The 23,662-nt window shown below is 40.8% G+C and overlaps 1 protein-coding gene across 1 annotated transcript in view; it reads left to right on the forward strand.

The window, feature by feature from the left end:
• The first annotated feature begins 450 nt into the window (after positions 1–450).
• Ser-4 (serotonin receptor 4) overlaps positions 451–23,662 on the forward strand; it is a 78,416-nt gene continuing 55,204 nt past the window's right edge. The window contains exon 1 of the mRNA XM_073088176.1: positions 451–818. The gene's annotated coding sequence lies outside the window, so the exon portion shown is untranslated. The remainder of the gene's footprint in view (positions 819–23,662) is intronic.

Below are 23,662 nucleotides of genomic sequence, written 5' to 3' on the forward strand. Positions count from 1 at the left end.
TAAAATACTTTTAAGTATAATGTGACTACAATATACCTATTACATTGTAATTTGACCCAAACTTAATTTCCTTTTCTCGGCTAGATTTTTTTATAATATTTAAATAACTTTAATGTAATCTAAGTATATTATTGGTATATAGAAATTTATTTCTTATACTTTTCATTATCTATAATTATTCCTTTATTTCTAAGTAAAGCTTATTATTTCAATACACTTTTTAAAATAATCAACATTATCCACATTTTAAAAATCGAGAATGCAATATGAACGTGACAAAGAAGATAGGAAAATATCACATGTCATGCGACAGAGCTTGAGAGGACCAACTGGAGTCGATGCAATACAATAATCACCCGTGAGAATTTTAGGAGGTTTTCAGCGGTGACGTCAGAATCAGAAGAGCGGCGAGGGTCGCGGGGGGCGGCGTGCTAGCAGCGCGCGCCGGCGGCACCCCGGCATGCCCGGCCGCGCGACTCGCCCGCTCCGCCCGCGCCGAGTACCCGACGTCGTATCTGTTGATCTGTTGCGCGCCGAGCGCGGTGGTCGCGACTCGCGCCACGACGCGCCGCCCGCCCTCGCGCACTGTTCGTAAACAAAACACTACGCATCCGGCCTTTGGCCACCTTCCGCGATCGTGTGCAATGCCTGCTCGCACCCGCTGCGGTATTATCAGTGAAACCAGCTGTTAACCGGTGCAGACGTACACGCAGCCGTCGGGGTAAACGGCCCGTCAGCCGCCCACGGTCCGTAGTAACTATCGCCGTAGTAAATTCCACAGCCAGAGTGGTCCACCGATGCACTGGATTTTTTCATAGGTATGGACTATGTGTTTATTTAACATATTATAAGTTCGGTTACATATTTTTTTCTATTAGGTTCGTCATTTATTACTGCTTTATTTATTGTGCCTAATGTGAGCCATACAACGTTGTTAGACGTACAAAGCGGATAAAAAACATGCGTAAAATAATAAGCGATTTATAGATTTTATAATTTCTCCATGGTTAGGAATAAAATCCTTTCTTTAAGTATTTTAAAGAAACAATGTGCATTATAAATGCTTTTATAAGAATTCAGACCGAAGCATAAAAAATATTTACGAAATAATTGTTTAACGAACAGGTGAAGATTTATACGGTTAACACAGTACTAATACAATTTCTCGATCGAAAACCTGCACAGCCTAAGGAGTGCCTGCCTAGGTGTAGCTTAGGATTTGAAGGACTTAATTACAGAGTTAAATGCTCTATTTGACTTACATTATCAACGCGTAAATTTGACACTTCATATCTTAAAGCATATATTTAGAAGAATAGAAATCCTTTTTAGATAAATAGGCGCTAGATGTAATGTATAAACCTTTTGTTAAATTCAATTTTCAATTCTAAAGAGTGTAAAATCGGACGCAAAACCTAAATGGTTCGTCTGAAAATATGGTCGTTTATTATTACGCTCGAAAAAAGTAAGGATAAGGTGGCCTTAAAGAATATTGAAAGATCAGCTGACCTTTATATAAAAGAGCTTTATAGCTTTTTTAATCTATATTAAGTACATAAAGTACAGTATTGTGAAGGTTACGGATGATCCTAATAGCTCCAGAAAGCAGATTATTTTCTCTTTTCATCACGTTTTTATTAGCTTAACTTTTAACTAGCGGTTGTGCCTAATCACATCTTGATTATTAACCCTACCTCTATTTTTTGTATTAAAATGAAATTTTGTATGCATATGTTGTGTGGATGACAACTCTAATTGGGATCTCGGAGCTGTTTTGTAATTGAGCTAGGAATAAGATAATGGACATTTTCAATGGCTACTAATAAACCCCGATTAAGGGCTCATATGATTGTTTTGACGTTTTGACGAGTCCAATAGACACGGCGTGTTGTTACGTTTGAACTACCTATTTATTGTATTCCTATTTCTCAAATACTTGACAAAGTGCACAAATAGACAACCTGGAGAATTCAGTTTCAACAAAGACTAACACGTCTTTGAATCAGATATTAAGGGAGCTTACCGTGCACTTGGCCGAGGCGTGCACTGCGGATTGCATAGTCCGCATCTGTGGTCAGCATACGACGCGGGAAATGGCCAATGAATCGAACCACAAGTCGCCGCGTGTTCTTGTTGTACACAATGAAGGAGTGTAAAATGATTTGTCTACACAAACGTGCCTTGTTATGAGTGTGAGATTACGTAACAGTAATAAAAATATGCATAATTTACATAAAATATGCTTGTTTGTCTGCAACTCTAGGTCTATAGCCACCCTCTGAATATATTTGTTCGTAATATAGCTATTTGTTTAAGAAGCAAATAAATTTAGACATCTTAAAACGGAGTGTTAGAACTTATTTGTTTTAGGTTATACACAAACGTGAGTTTTATGGTTTCAAAATTGAAATTTTAAAATGAAACTTATGAAACATATTCCACGGGGGTCCTAGACTGAACACATATCTACTTATTAATATAAAATAAAAATTCAGCATTTTATATTCCATTTTCTGTGTGATTTTTGTAGTCTGTGTTATTCTTTATATCTCTTATGTACAACATGTACAAGTCATCCTTTTATCTACATCATTTTTCTCATAACTCATATCATAAGTCATGCATGATACCAAATACTGGTAACAATATGTCTACCCTAAAATAAACATACGAGTATGAAATGGGCGTTAACGTTAAGTGAAACTCCATCAATAACTCGAGAAATACATCGTAACATGAATTTTTACTTACCTCCTGCGTTAAGATTCCATTTTATCTAGAACGTTAAGGTGGGTAGAACGTTAATGGTGACATCAAACACCCTAATATTCTACGAAAAAAGGGTGGTTTAATAAACTTGGTTATTTTTGAAGAATTTCGTTTAAAATATTAACTCTTGATGTTTGCTATTCATATATTTATTCAGAAATGGAAACACGATAAAATATAACAGTTATCAATATAGTTCCAATGAAATAGTCGTTATTGAGGGACAGAAAAATGATCATAACAATTTAATTGGTATCAAAATGATCCTACCTATTCAAAACAAAAATTTAAGTAACATTTTTATTTAAAAATACGTAAGAATATTTACAAAGATGTTAGTTGCGAATTCATTAAGTGACGCAGCCGCTATCAGCACGTATTCAGGAAATATTTTCACTTGTGTCAGGAGATACATTTATTTCCCACTACTTTTAGTATTTTAGGCACCCCTTGAGTATATTGACTGTCTTGGTATTATTACATGGATCTCACAACGTTTTACGGTAGAAGAACTGAGTTCTCTCTCTATGAGGCTCGGATTTTTTACAAGTTTTGTTTTTGATGGCATACATTTACTTCCCACTTCTTTTAATATTTTAGGTATGTACTCCAACTATTCGCGTTATTTTTAAGGAATTTAAAACAAATGTTATATGTTCAGATGAAGTATTTCAGGCTCTGATATAGCCAAGCCGGAGCCTGTTATAGCCAAGTGGTATGTAATTTTGGCTTTTCAATCTTTAATTAAAACTAAATGGTAATGCATTGCTGTGTTAGGACATAATATACATAATAATTAAGAAACTTTAGACCCCCACTCGATCGTGGGGTCCGAGATTCAAATCTCAGACACGCACCTCTGATTTTTCAAATTATGTGCGTATTAGAAATTAATTATCACTTGCTTAAACGGTGAAGGACAACATAGTGAGGAAACCTGCATACCTAAGAGATTTAAATAAAAAAATCTCAATGGTATGTGAAGTCTACCAATACGCACTAATCCTTTTCATTCTGAGAGGAGACCCAGCAGTGGGACAACAATGGGTTGATGATGATACATAATAATTAATAAAATATTTCTATGGCGTAGAACCAAGAGATTAAGTTTAATATACTAATACTTTATTTAGTTACTAGTACTTTAATATACTATCTATAGAGCTACAGCGGGGGTATTGTCAAGATTTTTCATTCCGTTGCCAGGTGCCACATCCGATTGATTCAGTTGAAATGATTATAATACAGATCAACTTACTACCAATTGGTAATAACTCGTTGCCACTTTCTCGTCTCATTTATGATTAATTAGTACTTTATATTTATACTTGAATAGCTTTGGTTACAACCGACAAGCTAGCAACAGTGTTGGTATTAAAGTTTGAGGATGATTCTAAATTACAGAATGGGTATTGACTGCTGTTTGGCTTTTGGGTTCGTACACAAAACTGCGATGCGACGTCGCATCGCAAAAATCTGCGAGCTCCCTCGACGCATCGCAAGAACTTGCGAATTGATTCGCATCGCACAGTGGTTGTTGTTGTTGGTCACCCTGAGAGACGCTACGCCGCACGATATCGCATCGCAGCAATTCGCATCGCAATTTTCTGCGTTGCGAATTCGCATCGCGTCGCATCGCAGTTTTGTGTTCGAGCCCTTTGACATGGCGGCTGCAATATCTAGTTAATGGTAAGAGACATGTGACCTGCATTGACCTACAAACTTTAATAATAAATAACGATATGTAGGTAGATAACAAGCTAATCTCGTAAACCATTAGTTAGATATTGATTATAAGTTGGATCAATTTAATAGGTATAACATCGTACTTCTAGTAATAATTTTTTTGTTTATAATAGAAAAGAATCAAGCACTTACCAAATTAAAAATGATAAAACGATAAATTAAAAATTGCAAGTTTACACATTTTATTCGCAAACGCAAAAGATGACAACATCGCGCGACATTTGTTTTTTCTTGCGTTCTTTATTCAAATAAATTTATTTTTTTCTTTTACTAAATACTAGTAGTAATAAAAGCGACAGTATTAAATAATAATAAAAAAGTAAAAAATATATAATTATATATAATATTTTAATTAGTGTGTAATGTAATATTAACTGTTATGCTTAAAATAATTGCCAATTATTGCACTCGTAAATAAGTATGAAATAAAATAATAATTGTAAATAATAAATTGCGTCGCCTGCGCGGAGGAACGTAATATTTTTTATTTACTTTTGCAAAAATTAAATATACTGCTATGCATCTAATTATAATTAATACTTAATCATTTAAATTAACGATATTTTAAGATTATCAGAGCTAAATTTCCACTCACATTATATTTATGACCGGTATGCCTTTATAAAGCCAGTAGATCTGTATTACGTTTTTAAAATTAAAAATAGCCCCTACGCCAGGGCGACAATCGATAGGTTTTTTTTCATTTGCCACACATACAAAATAAAGCGGCTTGTTGTACCTACAAAAATTCAATCATCAATTCTTTAATTTTACCATTTATATTACAAAGTTCTTTCAAATCATTTATTTTATTTCGGTAATCTTCACAGGAAAAATATAATAAAATAAATAATACAGAAAAATAACATAAAGGTAATATAGTGTAAATAATCTTCTGTCGACAATTCACTTCGATCTTGGAATTTTTTTAATCATAAGCTTTTTAAATTCGACAAAATATCAAAAAAAATCCAATACGAATGAAGTCTAAATCTCGCGTTTGACCTTATTTCTTATTATTACTGGCCAGCAACTTTTAGCCGTTGTTTTATTCTATCACAGAGAGAATTGAACGTTTATCGATGCAAATCTCAAAGTATTCGCATGGAAAAGGCTGTCGACTATGGTTTTCGAAATGGTTAATTCATGATTGCATACATTTCGGAGCGACTTTCAGCTTTAGAACACTTTGACCTAATTTTACGTTAGACTTTATCTGGAAGTAGGACTTCTACCGCAGAGCCTGTTATAGCCAAGTGGTATGAAATTTGGTTTTTCAATCTTAGAGTCCAAGGTTCAAATCTCAGATTTGCGAAATTATGTGTGTATTAGAAATAAATTATCACCTGCTTAACTGTGACAAAAAATACCGTGAGGAAACTTACACACCTAAGAGGTCTTACAAAAAATGTTCTCGCTTACATACAAATCCACATGGGGACACCACGTGGATAAGCGAGAACATTTTTTTATGACACCCTTGTCTATGGTACACCTCTATCACTCTGAGAGGAGGCTCGTGCAGCAGAACGACTGCGATCGGGATAGGGATCTGATATCGATTAATTGGAGAATCGTTCTTTTTACCAAAACAATCGATTATTTTAATCACATCACATCACATCACATCATCAACCCATTACTGTCCCACTGCTGGGCACGGGTCTCCTCAGAATGAGAAGGATTAGGCCATTGTCCACCGCGCTGGCCAAGTGCGTATTGGTAGACTTCACATACCTTTTACCCAGAGATTTTTTTTTCTATATCTCTTAGGTATGCAGGTTTCCTCACGATGTTTTCCTTCACCGTTTAGCAAGTGATAATTAATTTCGAATACGCACACAACTTTGAAATAATCAGACGTGCGTGCCTGGGATTTGAACCTCGGACGCCTCGATCGAGAGGCCGCGTTTCTTAACCACTAGGCTATCACTGCTTTTTATTTTAATCGACCTCCAGTAATCGATCGATTCGGTGAATCGATCTTTCAACCAGAAAATCGAAATTAGATTTTTTCGTAGTTCATTCAGCATAAACAATTAAAGGTATAAAAAAAATTACTGACGTATTTTAGTGGTCATTTGGTCTAAGTTTTCGGTATCGAAGATTGATTATTTGTACCTCAATTTTTTTGTGGATCGATTTATCACACTTCGATTCGCATCGATTCAACAATCGATCTTTTTCGGAAAGAATCGCCATCCCTGAGAAGGAATAATGGGGTAAGGATTGCGGGTACTAGGGAACGAAGCTAGTACGACCAGTTATGTTTGAATGTGGATATAAATTAGTTATCAGACGTTATCGGGTACTTTATCTATTTGTTTTAGGCTTCATATTCAGATACTTAGTATCTCAAAATGGAACCCATCTTTAGTAATTTATTGATTCAGGTTATGGCATTGTTGTATTTGGTGTTATTTTATTGAAGTTTCACTATATTTTCAATTTCACAGCGATAAATGATATAATTACAAGCTTATCTACATTTATATAAACAGGCTTAATAACAGTAAGACAAAAGGGTTAAAAACATATTTCTCTTTCGTTTTACAAGCAGTTTTCTTTGTTATTAATTAAATATCATCAAGCTTTTTTAAAAGTTAGAAAGATAGTTACATAAAATTCAAGTAGCGTAAGTAGCGTCAGTTAAAATCATCCGCAGCATCCGCTTCGAAGGGCTACGGACTTCCGTTGTGTGTGGTAAGGGAGACAGGCAGGAGTTTTCGAGGTATTCCAGCTTAGTACTCAGCGGCGCATCAATTGACTTTGGGTAGGAATCTAATCTTATCTAGGGTCGATTACGGATATTCATGTGCGGCCACTTACTATTCGGTGGACTACATCCTCATCTGCTTCTATATAAAAAAGCTCTATCTGTATATCTATATATCTGCTATATAAAAAAGGTTTTGCAATAAACCCGCTGCATGCGAACGCGTCGTGTGCCCGCCGCACGTCGTGCGTGCAAAATCCCGTCGCATAAAAAATAATATTAAATATATGAAGGTGGTAGAAACCTTTGTGGTTCGACTCCGGCGGCACCACCGCCACACCTATTTCTGACACATAATCCAGCGTTCCAGCTCCCAGCCAGCGGAAAAGTCTGTCTCCCTTACCACACCCTTCACACCCGAACACAGCAGCGCCTAACACTGCTGTTATTAGGTAGAAATAGGTGTGGCGGTGGTGCAGCCGGAATCGAACCACAAAGGGTTCTACCACCTTTATAATATATGTATTACTAGCTGACCCGGCAAACGTTGTGTTGCCATATAAATAAAAAAAATGTTAAGGGTGAACAACCCTTAATAGTTACGGGTTTGAAAAATAGATAGAATATTTGAAACTGCGATGGTAGCAAAGTCTGTCGAATCCAATGTGAAACATTCCAAAATCAACAACTACTTACGAATTAAAAAAAAAACCTTTTCCCACGGACTAAATTGTGAATCTAAACCATTCTCAAGTCCCCTTGAACACACACAACAAATTTCATCAAAATCAGTCCAGTCGTTTAGGAGGAGTTCAGTGACATACACAGGCACATAAGAAATATATATATATATATATATAGATATATATATATATATATATATAAAGATAAAGATATACGGACATAGTATAAAACAACGAGTATAATCAGAACTCCGTGGTGGCGGAAAGCTCGGTAACAGAAAACATTGTTCAAAACATGCACACTCACATAATTTATTAACTTGCAGCGTGAACTGGAGCGGGTAATAAGAATTTTCCTCATTTTCGTGCTAAGGAAGTTTATGTATATGAAAGATCAATTAAGCGGCTAATTCTTTGTTCCGAGGAAGTTATCTATTAACTACCTACCCACCTAAATAATCTTTAATGAATGAAATAATCAGTTAATTAAAAACGGTCGATTAGTTATAGCGACAAGTGAATAAACACTGTTGGAATCTAACAGCAAGATTTGTTTTTAAATTTTGCCAATGTGGAAGCTATTATTAACATTGGAAACATGTTTGCATAATGCGAAGTTGATGAAAAGTGTAACTAACAGCCGCTGATATTTTTAAAAGGCAAAACATTAATATGTAGACGAAAAAAGTGAAGAAACATCGTAATGTTTCTTGAGGGCTCCCCTCCCATTAATATTAGATTTACGGTTATCTCTCACGGAATAACGGAAGGAGATGCGATGGAGAACATATTATTATGTTATGTCCCAATATTTCAACCGATTGATGCTTATGTGCAGAGAAAACATTTTTTCTTGTGCCATATAAATGAAGTGTGGGTGCTAAATAAAAAATCTGTATGTACCTATCAAGCATGGAAATTATTATACCACATAGGTATAATGTTTATGTTTTTAATTTAAAGAAATAATAAGTACTTGTTTAATATATATTTTTTTAATGTAGACCGTTAAACAAAAAGCTTAACATCTTATAATCAACAAATATAAATATACCTATTACCTATAAACAAAGAGTAACAATAACATAACAATACATTTTTCTCCAAACAAAACTAAGTGTAGTTTGCAAAGAACGAATAAACTTCTACCGATACTTGTCCCATTTATGTTGAAGATTAAAAGCCTCTGATATTTATATTCTGTGATAGATGTAGATAGTTTTCTTAGTGATATCACTTCGTGGGCGCTTCGCATTAATATTGGATTAAGAGTGATTCTGTTCACGGTAATACCTTTTATCACTACTTCCCTCATTTGTGTCTGGAGATAAAAGGGAAGTGAGGATAAAGTGATTGGAGCGAAGTGTAGCAAGATCGCTCCTTTTTAAGTTGACCTTTAAGATTAACAGACTATTCACATGTACCACAATCACACTGCACCAAAACAAATGCGTAGTCAGCCGCAAATTTGTATGAGGATGCCTCAAACAAACTCCTCACACGGAATGTGGTACTGTCCAAATCAACAATGTGAACGATACTGATCACAGCTAACTATAACGCAACCAAAAGCGACGCGGCACATAATATTGCAAATTATTATATAAATCGCAAATCATCGTTTTTGTTGTTACTAACGCTAGAAAAAAGCGATACTTTTCACTGTTTGCCGACATTTTGTCGCTGCCGTATGATATGCAGTTATGGTAACTACGTGTGAATGCACACTAAGAGAATCTCTAAAGATTCACGAGTATCTTCATATAAATAACTCAAACAAATACACTCATATGCCAGCTATTCAGACAGTAGGAGTACCTACATGCGTTGTCATAAAGATTTACTATCAAATAAATGTCTCAAACAATTAATGCACTCATGCCAGCAGTCCATCACTCGGTGTGTCGTAGTGCCATAAATACCACCATACCTACAAATAAACTCATAAATGATCACGCTCAAAAAGTATACTGAACCTGAACAGCAGTGTTAAGCGCTGCGGTGTTCTGGTTTCAATATTGTGGTAAGGGATACATGTTTTTTCGCGGCTTTCCAGCATAGTCCTCAGGCTATCCCTAGGGCCGACTGTAGCCTACCTCAGGTAGGAATATCTTATCTGGGATTTATTACAGAAGTCCATGGGCGGTAGTAGCCGCTTCCCTTAGAACCTCGAAAGGTTCTATGACCAAAACCCTCAACGTTTATTGGAAAATACTTACTTATGTATTTGTATTTCATATCAATTAATTATATTCCACAGATAATACATCCTTCCATTAGTGATATCATCTTAAGGGCTCTACTAATTAATACCGGATTAAGAAAGGAGCAATCGACTTAGTCCACTATCCGCTGATTTCCTCATCCGCTGCAGATAAATAATTAGTTACAGTTACATTAATAATGTTTACATATTAGTATATTTAAAATTAATATTTGTAAGACAAATAAACCTCATCACTTGAACATAGACTACTTTAAACTACTAAGAATACTTACTATTTTTAACGTTTTCAAAGTTTTTTTACCTTTTTTTTTTTTTTTTTTTTTTTTGTTTACGAGGGGGGAAACCTTCAAAAAGGTACCCGGTGCCGTGGGAGCGACACAGGGTTATGTGGGATTTTTACCGCACTAAAACCCCCCCGGTGGCCTTCCTCTACGTTGCCAAGAGGACTCCGGGATCTCCTACGGAACGCAACCGGAGTCCTCTGAACGCGTCGCCCCTTCGGGCTCCACCCAGGTAAGCTCCAGGACTCGCCACACCGTCTGGTGTTTACGACGGTATGCGACCACACACACCGCCGTCCTTCCCGGAGTTGCTTACCGGGCGGCTCGACCTCCCAATCTTGCCACCCGCAACCCCGGAAGCCCCCTTTTAGTCGCCTCTTACGACAGGCAGGGGATACCGTAGCCCTATTCTAGTCCCGGGACTACAGGGACACCGCGCCGGGAGGCGCTATCTGCGCCTTCGGCGCCTCCTTCTCCGCGCGGGATCGGCGCGCTCCCTGGCCCGTTCGGCGTCCTCCTTGGTGAGCATAACGCGCTCGCAGAATGCAACCACGCTATCCCACGCCTCGCCAGAACGGACCATTGCCGCGACGACAGCCTCCGGGGAGAGGTCTGGTCCTATCCGTTGCACCAGGATCCGCCGCTCGGACTGCCACGCTGGACAGTGCTCGAGCGTGTGCTGCGCGGAATCCTGGGCATGCCCGCAGTGGTGGCACTGCGCTGTCGCTTCCCTGCCTATTCTATGCAGATACTCACCGAAGCAGCCATGTCCGGTGAGCATCTGTGTCAGCCGGTAGGTGACGCATTTCCTCCTTTTGAGCCATGCTCGGAAGTTGGGCAGTACTGCACGGACTACACGTTGGCGTGCGCCCCGTGGCTCCTGTAGCCGCTCACGCCAGCGTCTTAACGCGCGCCAGCTGGCTCTCGTCCGAAGCATTTTAACCGTCTGAGGATCAGCCCTCTGGCGGAGACCGCGGATCTTAAAGAAGATCTCTGCGGTCATATCCGCCAGAATGTCCAGGGGCGGGAACCGCCCCAGGAGTGTAGCCGCCTCGTACGATATTGTACGGTACCCACGCGCGACTCTGATCGCGATCAAACGCTGCGCGGCATTCAATTTGGCCGCGCGGCGCCGGCAGCCCGACAGTCTTTGCGACCATACGGGTGCACCGTAGAGCGCGACAGAGTGCACGACACCTGCGTAGAGGCGACGGACTTCCTCCTTCGGTCCCCCGAGATTAGGCAGCAGTCTATGCAACGCACCCGCTACCTTATGAATCCGGGGGACGAGACGGCTAAAATGCTCGTCGAAATTCCAGCGGCTATCCAACACTAGCCCGAGATACTTTAAGTATCTGCCCACTTCAATGACTGCGTCACCTACCCGCACTGACATGCAGGGTGGTCTCACATTCGGCCTTAGGCCGTGGAACCATAGCGCCTCGGTCTTGCTCGATGCTATGCGAAGACCCAAGGCGTTTATTTGGTCAACAACGCGTGCCACTCCCAGTTCGGCTAACCTCGCCGTCCTTTCATAGGACTCTCCCTCCGCCAGGACCAAGGTGTCGTCTGCGTAGCAAACGATGGTGACTCCTACAGGAAGCGCTGTGCGCAGCACTATATCGTATGCGAGGTTCCAAAGCAGTGGCCCTAATACTGACCCCTGCGGAACTCCGCACACGACGCCCCTTTCATGGACTCTTCCGTATCGGCCCGGATAGATGACGTTCCTGTCCGACAGATAGGCCGCCAAAACGTTTCGCAAATAGGGAGGCACCTGATGATGTACGAGGGCCTCCCTTATCGCTTTCCAGGGCAGAGAGTTAAAGGCATTAACTATGTCAAGACTTATTGCCAAGACTACTCTGCCTCTGGAAAAAGCCCTCTCCGTGAGCGCTCGGACGCGAAGAACGGCGTCTATTGTCGAGCGCCCAACGCGGAAACCGAACTGATTGTCGGACAGGTCCGGGCCAATGCACGATAGATGTCTGCTGACGCGAACGGCAATTATCCGCTCGAAGATCTTTCCTGCCTCATTCAGCAGACATATCGGCCTGTAGGACGCTGGTGAGTCCATGGGGCGACCCGCCTTGTGTAGGAGCACCATCTTCGCTACCCTCCATTGCGCAGGGAACTTCCCAAAACGAAGGCAGTTGGTAAAGAGGCGCCGCAATCTTTCCCCCAACACGGGCAACGCAACTACCCAAGCCTGACCTGGGATTCCGTCTGGGCCTGGGGCAGTGTTTTTCGCGGCCAGCCGTTTTACCGCCCACTCCAGCTCAGCCTCGGTAACATTGTGCGTCTCTGACCACACAGACGGGACCAATACTCCGTTCACGGCATCAGGGCCATCCGAAGGGCAAGGAAACAGGTTTTCCATGACTTCTGCGACAAAGTCGGGATCGAGGGTCTCTGTCAACGGCGGAACCCGTGGGCGCAGCTTGCCTAACACCATTCTATACGGGCGTCCCCACGGGTCCCTGTCCAGACCATCCAATAGTCCCGACCAACTTCGAGACTTGCTGTCCGAGATAGCAGCCTGAAGTGCCACAGTCGAGTCACGGTACTCCCTGTACCTTTGCTCCTTCTCTTCGGCACTAGTGGTCCGACGCCTGCGGGCGCGGGTATACCTGCGTCTGGCTCGCAGGCAAGCCGTACGCAGCTGCACAATATGTTCGGACCACCAGTATACCGGCGCCCTTTTGCCGGATCGAATCCGCGGCATGGCAGCGTCGCAAATCGAGGCCATGTCCGCCTGGAGTCGGGCAGCTTGTTGCTCGAGGTCTGCATCTTCGACGGCAGTTCCGGACCAGTCCACGACGTGGGCAGCGGCGACGAGCATGTCTCGGTCCAGCCGCTTTAAAGCCCATCGTCGCGGGAGTCCTTCGCCCTGACGGCCAGTGTGAACCGGGAGCCTTAAAGTCACGTCGAACAGGATGTGGCGGTGGTCTGACAGTGTTACTATTTCCTCCGCCACTCTCCAGCCCGCTGCCAAGCGCTCGGCAGAGGCAGTCGCCCACGAAAGGTCCACGATCGACTCCCCCTGCCAACGCACGCACGTGCTGACCGAGCCCCGGTTCAATAGGCGTAGGTCCAGTCCCGCCGCCCAATTTAGTACAGCCTCACCTCTAGCGTTATCGCTGCCACAACCCCAAGCCCTGGAGTGGGCGTTAAAATCTCCCAAGAGAAACACGGGTCGCGGCAAGCAGCCACGAACACACCTCTCCACTCGACCCAGGTACGACTCGTACTCTGTCAAGCTACAGTTGGGAGATATGTAACACCCCAGTACGGACAAGGGACCCCACTCCACTGCGACCAGACCCCGCTCTGCGTGGACTTTGGAGCATGGAGGGTCTCCTTCGCCGCCTGCCCAGTATATCGCAACAGAGTGCGAGTCGTCCCGGAACCACCGAGGATGATCAGGAACGTTATAGGGCTCCGCCACCACTGCCAAAGAAACTGAACACTCCACAAGGCATTGCTGGAACAAGTCCTGCGCCCTGCGGCAGTGGTTCAGGTTCCCCTGCAGTATTTTAAGTGACGGAGACCTATACATTATGTGTCCATCACTTCCTCTGGTGGGCAATGGGACGAAGCGCTGGCATGCGCAGGCCCATCTGCCCGTGTCGAAGTGGCAATCGTGGCCACTTTCTGGTTTCCGCCGCTGCCCCGTGTTCTCCTTTTCGGAGGCTTGCAGTTCCTGCTGCCGAGACGATGGTCCGATGGACGACCCAGGTCAGCACACAATGCGCACTTTGGCGCCCGTGCCCCGCATTGGCTCGCCTTGTGATTAGGCTCACCACATGCGTAGCACAGAGCGCTCCTGTCCGTAGCGCTAGTGCACTGGTGCCTGGCGTGTCCCATCTCGAAGCAGCGGTAACACTGCAGCTGCCTGAGAGGCAGCACCTCCACTCTGGCCGAGACCCAGCCTACAAGAATCCGCTTCGCAGTGGCCAGCTTGCGGACGGCCGTAAGTGGGCAACGCACCCATGCCGTCCCCAAAGCCGTAGGCCTCCTGCGGATTTCGCCGACTTTGATGTCGCTAGCGAGGCAACCGCACATTGCAGCGATGGCGTTAGCGACATCTTGTTGGGTGACGGAATCGTCTAGATCCATCACCCTGGCCTCGCCTTGCTTGCTGGGTCTCGCCACTTTGGCGCCCATTTCTGAAACGGCCTCCTGCAGCCTGCTTGCAAGGGCATCGGCTTTTTCAGCGCATCTTTCCCCAGCCACTTCCAAGAGTAAGCCACCGTTTAAGGCTCTCTTCTGTCTGATTTCGGCAATTCCCAAATCAGGCAGGTTTATCCGGCTCTTCGCCGTCGACATCACCTGTGCATAAGTGATGACTGAGCCCTCGGGAACTGTTACCGTGACTGCCGCTGATTTTGGCAGTCTCGGGAGCCTCTGCTTTTTAGCTGCTTTCTTTTTCGTCCCTGTCCGAGCTGGTTCGGGCGTCTTAACGGCCAACACTGCAGGTTGCCGGTGAGCGGCACGTTTGGTACGCTCCTGGCTTGGCGATTGCCTCCGCACTGTCTCAATCTGAGGAGAGATGCGTGCCTTAGATCTGGCCTTCCGCCCCACAACTTTGGACCAGGCAGGCTCAGTCGAGGTCGACGCGGCCGGCGGCGGCATCGAAATTGTGGCCGACTCTATACGCCTTGTTGCATCGGGCGTGGCTTTCTTCCCTAGGGGAGGCCTAATGGCTCTGTCTGGGAAAAGTTCATCCCTAAAGGACGCTAGTTTTTTGTCAATCATGGACCCAATCTTATCCATGAGAGCATCCTCTCCGATCCCAGCCCTCCTCGCATCAACTCGGGGCGGCGCCTGGTTTTTGCGTAGCTGGTTCAGCTCTGCCGTAAGGGCCTCCACCCTACCATTTAGGCCAGCTAGCTGAGAGCGCAGCGTGGCATTCTCTTTCTCAAGGTGTGCAGTGGCAGCCCGCTGCACAACCTCGGTTGACGCCGCCTGAATTTTGCGCACAGCGACACGGATGGCGCGCACCATGTCCCCTTTTAGGTTGCGGGACTTATCCGCGACCTTTTCTATGATCTCTAGGTTCTCTATTATTCGAGAACCTAGGACGTCGGTGTGCTGTTCTACCATTTCCCGGCTCAGTTCCTCAGTACTAGGGAGAGAGGCTTTCGACCTAGTTTTCGCCACTGGAACCAGGGGATCCAAGAAGTCGTCATCTTTGCCTGAACGGGGCTTTACAGACTTCTTCTTGGGCCGCTCGCCTTCGCTATTACTTGTCGGCAGCGCCCTCTTCCGTGCGGTGCTCACCGACGTAGCTTCTGACTGTCCCGACACAGTCGACATTATTGAGCAGTCTGACAGCTCATCAGCGTCACATGATAAAGCTGATTTAGGTGGGGCTACTGCCTTCCTCCTAACCGGCCGAGCCTTCCTCGCCGCCGTTTCTACAGCGGGCCTTTTGTCCATTTCACTTAGCGTCTCGGTGTCCGTTAAACGTTTGCTGTGGTCGAGTTCACGAAGATCGACGGATTGCCGACCTACGAGGCAATTGCTGCCCCCCCCAGAGTACGAGGGGCTGCCCTCCGCCGTGGCAGAGGGGTGGGATTCTCCCTTGCGGGTACCCACCTGGGGACTACATTGACAATTGACCTTATCCATATTGCGTCTTTTTTAAGGGGTGAGCTCCCCTGGGTCGCTCTTAGTCTGGTCCTTCACCCTTTGCCTTCCGGTATGAGTAACTCTACCGTATAGCCTCAGGGATCATAAGGACACGCAAGCCCCCCCACCACGACAAGGTGGCAACCCATTGGGGGGGAAAGTTTTTTTACCTTAGGCTTGCGTTTGGCTGCAACCTTATGTTAAGTAAACCAGCTTAAAAAAAACACGCTTGCCAAGTAGCCTATTCACCCTTGGCTTGAACAATCTTAAACGTAACGTTAAGAAGGCGCTTTTCTTGTCGCGCGGACGCAAGGTCACATGCACACTTAGGAATAGGTACCTATACAGGTAGGTATAGGATATATCCTATGCATGTCTGCTGGAGAGACACGCGTGCAAGAGAACACACGCACAGCTGGAAAGGCGCCCAAATGTTATTATCGAGTTTTATGTTTGATAATAAGCTTTTATAATCAGGATAATAAGAATTAATTATATTTTATCCCACAAAAAATATAAAGTTTGCTATATTGGTATAACTTACAACTAAAGTACACCTCAAAATTAATATTATTGAAAACACTAACAAAAGCTCGAGAGTTGTTGAAAATTTTGAAAAGAACTTTTCAAGGTTTATCTGATAATCCGCAACTAATTAAACTTTGTCGATAGTTAATCGACACAATTGCAATTGAGCGAAGTAATTAAGATTCTATGGGCTAAACGATAGAGTAACTTTTTCGAGGATCTAATCGCTCAGGCACTTAATGAGAGTTAAGTGTCTTATCTATATTATTGTAAAGCTTATGTTTGTTAAACCATGTTATGTAACTAAACTTATAGCGGCTAAAAATATAAACAAAATTTTATACAATTTAACATAATAACAATGTGTACTAGTTAGACTTTAAAATAACTGAAATGTGGATTCCTTATATTGTATGATTAATAGTTGAATGAGAATGATTAGAAATCACACAATTAATTAATAATAGAGCAAGAAAGAAATTATATCTCATATACTGAAGATATATTAAGACTAATAATATTATTCGTATCATATCTAATTTAAAACGCAACAGAACCGCAAAAGTATAAAAATGTGAAACGAAATCTTTACGTCTAAAACTTAACGTCGTTCGCCGAAATCTTAACGATCAATACTACTGACATCTTGTAACCTTAATTTTCTATATGCCCTAACGTCCTTGCAGACGGTATCTGTAATATTCTTTTTCTTTTTTTTTAAATATGAGAGTAGCAGACGAGCATGCATTCCACGTGATGGTAAGTGACAGCTGCCGCCCCAGATAATATTAGATATTTCTACCTGAGGTCGACCACAGATGCGACGCTACTCCTGAGGACTAAGCTGGAGCTCCTCGGAAAAGTATGTCTCCCTTACCACACTGCTTAACATTGCTGTTGTTCGGCAGAAATAGGTGTGGCAGTGCCCGCCGGAGTCGCACCACAAACGGTTCTACCACCTTTAAATCTTTTTATGAATTTAAGGAAAAACCATTAAAGTTCGAGTTTTCATAGATAAAATCTGTAGCTAATTAAACTTTCCATATACTAAATAAGACGATTGCAGCTGAACGAACTAATTAAGAAGGTTCTACGGGATAAACGATGCAATAAGATTATTTTGGGTTCCCGACGGCTTAGAAGCTTAGCATTAAACAGGTTTTCAAAACACTCTATCCCTACCCTCCATAAAAGACCTAAGTTTTCTGAAAACTCATTCAAATTAAGCACCTAATGTATTACAAGTAATCTGATTGAAATAATGGAAGAACTTCACCGAAAGCCACCACCAAAAGTACCCACCTAAAGTATATTATGTAACGCAATACCTGTAGATTGGATGAGTGACTCCTGTGATAAACGTTTTCCTGCGTATCAGAAAGCATGTAAGGATTCATTGAGTGTTTACGACGGTCCGAGGTTCAAAGTCCAGCAATAATCAAAGTAATGTGTGTTTTGTTAATAGATGCTCATTTTCTTTAACGGCAAAGGAAAACCAAAGTCTGAAGGTGGTAGAACCCTTTGATTTTATTAGGTAGAAATAAGAGTGGCGGTGGTTCGACTCCGGCGGCACCACCGCCACTCTAATTTCTACCTAATAACAGCAGTGTTAGGCGCTGCTGTGTTCGGGTTTGAAGGGTGTGGTAAGGGGGACAGACTTTTCCGAGGCGTTCCAGCTTAGTCCTCAGGGGTAGCGGCGCATCTGTGGCCGACCTCAGGTAGGATTATCTAATCCTACCTGGGATTGATTACAGATGTCCATGGGCGGCAGTAGCCACTTACCATTAAGTGGACTGCATGCTCGTCTGCTAATCCTATATTTAAAAAAATATGAGGAAACCGCACAAAAATAATCTCAGACCAGTGCCCAGCATTGGGTTGATGATGATGGTATACAACTCGGTGGCTATATTCTCTATTTCCTGTCCATTGTGTATCCACATATAAAAGAGAATTTATACCTGATTGAAAATAAAGCTTAAAATATTTTTCAATAGCGTGCCGAAATTGAATCGAGTGCGATATGTCCAAATTGAGTTAAATCCAAATGAAACTTCATTCATTTGTTCGTTGTAATCTGTTAATAGCTTTAAATAAGAGCGTTTTAAAAATATCCGTTGTTGTGATCAGCATCAATAACAGCTTATTAATATTTCCCACTATTTATGAGTATTGTTTACTCACAACATAATGGTCATTTCAATTCATATTTCGTATACACGCTTTCATTCCGTTCTGTATTTTTTCTTTTTGCTTTATTATTTTCTCTTCGTCTCTGTTTGCTTGCTTTTTATTACGCCTCTTTACCCTTTAATTTTGGGGTCTTATACCTTTTTGCTACAACTTGGCTTGTTTCTCAGGAAGTACCTACATTGTATTGTAATCTAGTTTTATAATAAGGCATTTGTTTAAGCAAATGCTTTTTGTAATTGTAAGATAATAAAACGTTTTCATAGACTTTTAAGAACCTGATTGAGAATCACTTTTGCTGTCCCGAAGATCCAGGAATAAGCTTAAGACCGTACGGATCAAAGTTTTCCAGCTGCACTTTGTTTAAGCAGATTGTAGTAGAACGGATGCTTAAAGAACTTTAGAATTACTTTCTTGTGCTATTGACACACTTGTAGATCTGTGACTTAAGTTTTTTGATGCATGATGCCCAATGGATAAATAGCATTAGGAAGGATTATTTTTATTTATTTTAAATATTGCAAATAACGTATTTAAGTTCAGAATTAATGTTCTTTTCGGGCTTAATACAAATGAACGTCCATACCTCTGAGGGAATTTCATGCCAAAAGAAAAAGGCAAGTCATACTTTAGTAATATTACTTTTACTTTCTCATAACCGTGTTAATTAATCCAACGAGTAACCAATTCTAATAATGTCGTCTACGGAGGCGAGAGTGATTTATGATTGGGCTTGTTTGTTTCGGTTGGCGAGGATGTCATCAAATTATAACATCGAGTCTAAAGATTTAAGTTGTATCTTAGTGCAGCTTTGCTATGGTACAATTTTATCAATAAAATTGGCTTACTATCTCTCGTAAGCCATTACTGTCCCACTGCTGGGCATGAGTCTGCTTTCAGAATGCGGAGGGATCGGGGTAGTCCACTTGCGACATTGAACGCGCTCATGGATCGTTATCCGAACTGTGATGTGCCTGCTGATGACTGGAGGCTGATCATGTCTGTATGCTTGTAGTTCTGTGAGTTGTCTGTATGTTAGATCTGTCTAGTTAGTGTAAGGGGCCTCGGCCGTTCTACTTAGATCAATAAAATAAATAAACACACTCATGAAGTGCGGATTGGTAGACTTGACACTTCTTTAAGAACTATTATTTGGAGAACTCGCAGGCAGGTAGATTTCCTGACGATGTTTTGTTTTACCATTAAAGTTAGTGAAAATTAAAATATATTAACATAAAAAATCAAAAGCTAGTACCTGGGACTCGAAGCACAGACCCGAAAATTAAGAAGCTCATTTAAAACCACTAGGTTATCACTGCTTCAGATCATAATATTTTTGGAAGCAGAACTGACGTTTCTATGTGGGAAGAATTACATATCCAGTTTCACACATAATTAGCATGTATTCATTATAACACGTCTACGAAATAAATATGTCGTCGTGTTTATTTAGGTGTACGAACAATTTGAGAAAATCAAAAAGAAACAGACTCATGTTACATTTTATTTTCAATCATTATGAAAGAGAACATTTATTTAATGATGCGATTTCAATGAAAGGAAAATATTTGTGACACGTATATGTACGACGTCAAGTGTAGAAATTTAACATTATATTAAATTATATTTAATCACGTCAATCAAGAAAAAATATTAAAGGTTGGATAAATAAAAAATAAAACATAGATGTTGGCTGAATGCATACCTAAATTTCATTAAGTATAACATATTACTAAAATTCTCTTTGATTTTTTAGTGTTACAGTGATAAAATCACTTAAAGGGCTCCCCTTTAAGTCGATAACCATATGTATTACCTACAGTGTCAAAAAAATCCTTTAAATAATGGCATTATACAGCTGCCATTTTTTTTGTTTCTAATGTTACCTTGGCACGAACACTCTAATCTAACCACATCGTTTAAAATTAAAGAATCTATTTAGCGACGCGATTTGAAGACACAAAAGCATAACCGTTCAGTGCAGGCTTCCGTGCAGGCTAAAATATTGCCATAGATATTTGGCTAAAGAATAAGTCTACGATTCAAATGTATGTGGTTCAAATGATACTATTATTTTTGCGACTAGGAGACATCTTCAGCCCTAAAATACGGCGTTCGTGATAGATGATTTGGATTATAGAAGCGTACACTCATTCGAGTTCATATTTTACTGTGAGAGGTTTTTTGACAAGATCGATCGATTGTATTGTGGCCGTTTCTATTTATACTTTCCTTGTATTCTATAAGATATTGCTTGAATATATACCGTAGGTAGTAATTAACATATGAAAACAATTTATTGCTATCATGCAAGCTTCAATTAGAAGTTATTTGTTTGAAAATATATGTAAAATAAAGTAAAGTACATTGAGTTAACTTTAAGAAATGTGATTTTTTTGACTTCGCCCTGATTTTGGAAATAGCCCTCTCATTTTGTTAATTTGCGACATAGTCTGTGAAATTCACTATTTTGATATTCATTATTTGATATCATCAATAGTAGTATTTTAAGTAAGCAATAATATAAAACTGTCTATTCCTGAAATAGTGTTAAACTAAGGATATATTTCATTATGGTATCAATCTTCATGCTGTCGAATTTAATATAATGTCAATCAATTCTATAGTAAGCTTTGATAAATCAAAATGATTCAATCAGTAATAAGTAATGCTTTATTTATCGATGTCATCCCACGGCACGGCATCTAAGACCTCTTAATAATGTAAACAATTTCCGTAATATTTCTATAAATATCTGTGTTTAATTAGATATTCCACCTACACTTCAAGAGTAAATTAAATTAGTCTATTACACGCCCATTTCGCTTCTGTATCTAATGTCAAATATTATGAGTTTTTCTTATGATTTCGCGAGATCACTTCGGAGCTGGCGCTGACGAGAAGTTTAGACTTTTGTAATTGTTTTTATTGGTTGTGGCCATGATGAAAATGTTAATGCACATATATTAATTTTCACGGCGTAATTTAGACATGGTGTCGTTAATTTACATGTACAGTTATAAAGCATGTCAGACAAACAAAAAATGTATGGTCCTTTTGTATAAACGTATTTATTATATCTACTGTGACACATGCGTGCGTACATGGACCGTGTCTTAAAATATTCTAGATCACCGTTTAAAAATATCAAAAAAATATAATGTGAAGGTTGGTGTTGCTTTTTTGCAACTAAATCAGGGATATTCCGGTTGATGTTGCTACTCGTACTAAGCTGTAATCTCAACTCAGATTCTACTTGTAATCTGTTCCTGTATTTGTTTTTTGTATAACAAGAGTAGAGAATGCCTTTTCACATAGGTATGTGGTTGAAAAAAGCAGTAAAGCGGCCCTTTTGCATTTAATGAGCGATTGGTATGGTATGTATGGTCCTAAGATGACACCGGGGACCCCCCGGTGTCATCTTAGGACATACAGTATATACATATACTCGCGGACCCCCAGAGGTCCGCGGACCACAGGTTGGGAAACGCGGTTCTAGATAAATTTGACATTGTCTGCTACGACCCGTGTCTGACACGTTCAATGTCTGTAGCTATGAACGAACGCAGCGTGAAGCGTGTCATCGCTACCAATATCAATGTAAAATGATGAGTTTGGTTTTCATATAAATAACGTATAATACTCGTATGTTATACGATACATCCTATCCGCTCCGGCTACCGGTTTGGATAACAACTTGCTATTGATCTGTTAGCCTCTAATAAAAGTATACTGACAACAGTATACAAACAATTGTATTGAGAAAAAAGGCATAAAGATAAATAAAAGATAAGATATAAATTGCTGCTTGGTTTTGAAATAACTTGGTAGTATGTGGTTGTACATGGAACTAATGATCCTAATGAAATCTTTCGAATTCACCTGACATAAACGGTAACTGGCTTTTTAATTATAATTGTTTTTTTTTTATATTAAGGTATACAGATAGTTTCCGCTTTTCCTAAATACGGTTCCATATATGTATACATTATAATAATATGTGTTACCATAAATATATAAATACATACGGTAATAAACATTGTATATTAGAACAAGCTTTTGCCCGCGGCTTCGCTCGCGTTACGAAGTAATATTTTCATCCCCTATTGTACCCCCTTGGGGATAGAATTGATCAAAATCCTTTCTTAGCGGATGCCTACGTCATAACATCTACCTGCATGCCAAATTTCAGCCCGATCCGTCCAGTGGTTTGGGCTGTGCGTTGATAGATCACTATGTCCGTCAGTCACCTTTGAGTTATATATATTTACATACTTTTGTCTGCTACGGCACGCGTCTCACACGCTCTCACGCACGCGGGACGTAAGTTACGGGAAGCATAAACGCGTTTTCGTCTAGAGATTTATTATATAGGGTGTAACACTATGAATAGTCTCTAGAATCATGTCTCGAGGAGTAGCCGAATAAAATCCTGTAGTTTTAATATAATTTGTAGGAAAACCACGAGTATCCTTTTCTAATCACGTCAAAGGTATTGTTAGTTTTTTCTTTTTAAATATGGATTATCATGAGATTTAAAAATGATCGATTGACGTAAAAATATCATACAAATTGAGCATAAAAAAATAGTAAATCTAATAAAATTCGTGTTTCATCATCATCAATCATAATTAACATAATTAGATAACCTTCGGATGCACCTTAGCGCAAAGCTTTTCGACTGCATTTACAAGTATCTGATTACTATACTTATATATAATGTGACAGTGAAATCAAGAAGATTAAACACATAATACATTATACTTTATTTCTGGACATAAAATAGAAGGTGAACATAAGACGACAAAGCTAACATTTCCAAGATTTTCATACAATGATCCCGATTCACACCATAGATTAGTAAAGATACTTCGCCGCCTTGAAATTG

Source organism: Epargyreus clarus, unplaced genomic scaffold (assembly GCF_041222505.1).
Source record: "Epargyreus clarus isolate Ecla_fem2 unplaced genomic scaffold, WU_Ecla_fem_2.2 ptg000026l, whole genome shotgun sequence".
Classification (NCBI taxonomy): Eukaryota; Metazoa; Arthropoda; class Insecta; order Lepidoptera; family Hesperiidae; genus Epargyreus; species Epargyreus clarus.